Source organism: Sinocyclocheilus anshuiensis, unplaced genomic scaffold, assembly GCF_001515605.1.
Source record: "Sinocyclocheilus anshuiensis isolate Anshui unplaced genomic scaffold, SAMN03320099.WGS_v1.1 scaffold194, whole genome shotgun sequence".
NCBI classification, from domain to species: Eukaryota; Metazoa; Chordata; class Actinopteri; order Cypriniformes; family Cyprinidae; genus Sinocyclocheilus; species Sinocyclocheilus anshuiensis.
In genome coordinates this window covers 886,280-890,695 of record NW_015546074.1, presented here as the reverse complement: position 1 = coordinate 890,695, position 4,416 = coordinate 886,280, and the positions used below count along the sequence as shown (strand labels likewise).

The window sequence follows — 4,416 nt, the reverse complement described above, 5'->3', positions numbered from 1 at the left end:
GCTAGCCCCCCCCCCCCCCAAGTAAAGTCATGACATAATGATACATTAACAAGTCATGAATTTATGTTAGTCTATGAGTTGTTAATGATTTAGTAATAATGTGTAGTCATGTAAAGTCATAAGTCATTATCTAAAATACCAATTAACATCCACCAAGGTGATTTTATTTTGCACCAGTATATCCAAGACAATTACTTTAAGATACATATTCACCAGCACTTAAAAAAGCACAGAAAATAAAAAGGTAAAACACACCTTTTATCTAACAAAGCTTTTAAATATCAGTGCACCTTAAACCAAGAGGTTGTTAAGTTGTATTTTACTTGTATATTACTTTACATAAAACTCAACATAAAATTTAAAGATATTACGTAACAATGCAAAAATAAAATCAATATTTAAAACTGTGTTTGGAGAATTTTCACTAATAACCAACAGTAACATTATAAACTTTTTTTTTTTTACGTTTTACGTTAACATTATAAACATTTTTTTAAACAAAACATTGTTAGATATTAAAGGGATAGTTCACCCAAAAATTAAAAAATTGTCATCATTTACTCACCCTCAAGTAGTTCCAAACCTGTATGAGTTTCTTTCCTCTGTTTGTACACAAAGGAAGCTAGCTATTTGGAAGAATGTTTGCAACCAAGCAGATCTCGGCCCCCATTGACTACCATAGTATTTTTTTCCTACTATGGCAGTCAGTGTTGCCCAAGATCTGCTTGGTTGCAAACATTCTTCCAAATAGCTTCCTTTGTGTACAGCAGAGGAAAGAAACTCATACAGGTTTGGAACTACTCATACAGGTTTGGAACTACTTGAGGGTGAGTAAATGATGACAATTTTCATTTTTGGGTTACCTTTAAGCAACAAGTATATACCTCACTTCTTTGAGATATCAAGAAGGGCACTGCTCTCCTTCAATTTTTTTTATCATGTCTATATTAGGCTGAGCCAGGCACCGTGCAAGACAGATACCAGAACATTTTTGGATGCTTTCTCCCGTTTTAAAGGTCGCTCTCATAGCTTTGTGCTCCTCAGGATTTGCAATTGCCAACTCAGCAATGGGGGCTTGCATGACAATCGTATTTCTGTCAACATTTATTTTGTTGTATGCTTCAGTTTTACTGAAACCACCATTTACCAGTTGTAACACTTTGTGGTAGCGTTTGATGGAGTCTTCAGGGGTTCTTACTGGAGGGGATAGAAGAAAGAAGAATGTTGTACGAGTTTGAAACAACATAAAAGGTGAGTAAATTATATTAATAATGATAATTATCATTTTGGTGTGTGCTATTGCTTTAAGAACAGACTACAAAACCAAAATGTGGTTATGACAACAAACTTAATTCTGTTGTAAAACAGGTTGCATCGCTTCCAGTTAAGGTCATTTGTATGCGCTTTATTCAATATTGTGCAAGGAGCTACTAAAAAAGAGCATAAACAATGTTCATCGCATATGCATACTGATATCAAAAAGTTTTTTTTTTATTTTTCTTCTCACTAACATTCGGATATTACACTTGAATAAAACGGCAACAATAAAAATAACTAGCCAGGTTAGCAGATTACCTTTAAGGTACACAATGTAGCACTTTTTTTGTTCAAAATTTAAAGAATTTATTAAATCAGCGAGTACATCATGAATCCATCTTCCAAACCATGTTTTTGTCTTATCTGGAATCACTACGGTACATTTATCACTAAAGTTGTTTATGTTCTGAGTACTTTAGACAGAGCAGGATGCCAACCCCAGTACCTGCGTGACTCGTCATTGACATAAACCGAGAAGTATCTCTGGCTACAATGTTCTTATGCGAGATGCATGCAGTTTTGTGTATGAACCGCTAGAGCACCAAAAGTGACATGGTGTACCTTTAAATACCCATAGATATCGCGGTCAGTCCATATTGCCATTAACAGTTCATATTGCCATCATGCTTACCTACAAGGCCTTGCATGGTTCAGCACCACAATACCTGTCTGAACTTTTAACTGTCTACACCCCTAGACAAAATCTCCGCTCTTCTGATTCTGGCTTTTTAATTGTTCCTTCGACGCGTTTACATTCTATGGGTGATCGGGCTTTTTCTTCTGTGGCTCCAAAACTCTGGAATTCTCTTCCCACTGAGATCAGACATGTGGACTGTCTTAGTGTTTTTAAATCTTCACTTAAAACTTATTTTTTCAGGCTAGCATGCAAGTGAATATTCAGTGTTTTTTTTTTATACATCTTTGTCTCTTAAATTTGTTTTGATGTATGTTTCTATTTTTTATGTCAACGTATTTTATTTGTTTGTTCTTTTGAGATGCAACTTTTAAGAGCGCTATATAAAATAAAGTATATTATTAAGACTTTCTCCAAAAAGCAGATGCGATGAGACATGCTGTCCGGTTATTCACTTAAAGCCTTGACAATTTTCATTTCTGGATGAACTATACCTTTTAATACTTTTGATAGAATAAACATACCTCTTCTAAAATCAACCCTCAGTTTCTTGGATTTCTTTTTGTTTTTTTTCACTTTTTATCCTTTTTCTTCTTCTTTGCTCTTGGTTCAGAATCTGATGAATCTGAAGATTCTGAGGAATCAGAAGATTCAAAACTGGACTCATTCTCCTGTGATGCAGCAGTAGTGGATGAAGATGCAGTCAGTGCCTGTCCAGGCGAGATAACTGCTTCATGCCTCAGAAGTTCTATGACAAAGAACAATTAAAAATATGTAGAGAACAAAACTATAGGTAAAGACTTTACATATTTATTACCACAGTTAATTTAGGAAAACGTTTGTAATGTCTCAAACGCAAAAAAGAGGGGTGACCTTATTGGTCAACAACCTTCTTAAAACATATGCAAAATTCTTCAACAACCAGTCTTTGATAGCGCATGTAAAATAGTGTTACCCTAATGTCTCACTGATTACAGTTTAGCATAGGGGAATAGGGGCATTCGCACTAGAGGAACCTTTTATAGATCCTATAACTATTGACAGAAGTACCCGCTTTTTGGCATGTTCGCACTGCAGGAACTGGGAATGATTTTAGTTCTAGGAACTCCTTTAGCTCCTACTTAAGAGTAGGGTCTAGCCCAGCACAATTGGAACTACCAGTGACGTAAGTGTAGGTTGATTGGCTGAACGAACTACGAACACAGAAAACAGTGATAGATGGACCTATCAGTCTTACACTAAGGATAAAATCCAACGCAAGTTTGAGGCGAACGAGCGAAACGTGATTATCTATTTCTGCGCAGCTAGTGACATTTGACATCAACCACACGGCAAACACTAATACTTTTTCATATACTGATTATTTTCTTTGTATAACAATTCTATCTAATAACATATTAGACAGGACTGTTAAACAGATCATAAACTAATGAAGACAGAGAATGGGAGCGCTGTGTGCTCAGGCTCTGGCGTTCGTAGTGCTGTCAAAATAAGTCACAACAACAAGCACGGCTTGTGTCACTTCAGAGCTCCTACTGGCGGTGCGAATGCAACTAGGAAAATGGCCCTAGGGCAGTGGTTCTCAAGCCTGTCCTGGAGTACCCCCAGCCCTGCACATTTTGTATGTCTCCCTCATCTATCACACCTGATTCAACTCATCAGCTCATTAGTGGAGACTGCAAGACCTGAAGTGGGTGTGTCAGATATAGGGAGACATACAAAACGTGCAGTGCTGGGGGTACTTCATGGAGAGGTTTGAAAACCACTGCCCTAGGGGAACATTTAGTTCTCGGGGAACCACCCTGGTGGCTAGTTCCTAAAACCAAATTCCTATAACTACCCAGTGCGAAAGGGGCTAATGTCACCCTCAGGGTCCACAGCCTTTCTTGTCTGATGAAAGTATTTCTAATTAAACGTTGCAACATTCTGACTGGCAGAATTGTTCTTAAAGCAAGTTCATGACCCTATTACGTACCATCCGCCAACTTGATCTGAGAAAAATTTTGTCATCTGTTAGAGAGTCAACTTTTTCCTAAAGATGAAGAATCTTCTGCTTTTGTATCGCTATTGTCTGTTTTGCTTTGTCAAGAACAATCTGTAAAGTGGGTGCACCTTATAAAAAATTTATACAAAATATGTAACTTGGCTGAAAGCAAAATAAGAAAAATGTGGCTTACTTGAATTAGGCCTAATTCAAGATACATAATTTACACTCGACACATTAACAGCCACATTTCTGTGAACCAAATTACACAAATTAAATATCTAAATGGAAATTGATTAAATTTAATTTTAATTTAAATTGATATTTAAAATAAGACAAAAATTTATAAAATACTTTTTTGCTCCTTCGTCGAATCCGCTGGCATCCGCTCACTCAAGGCCGCCGTGTGTGACGCTGTGTCTTGTTGTGAAAGAGAAACTACTTTGTATGGCCTTCCAAAAGAGGACACGACTAGAAATCA

The 4,416-nt window shown here is 36.7% G+C and overlaps 1 pseudogene; it reads right to left on the bottom strand.

The window, feature by feature from the left end:
* Positions 1-4,416, bottom strand: part of LOC107699798 (coiled-coil domain-containing protein 106-like) — a 10,186-nt pseudogene that overhangs the window by 3,517 nt on the left and 2,253 nt on the right.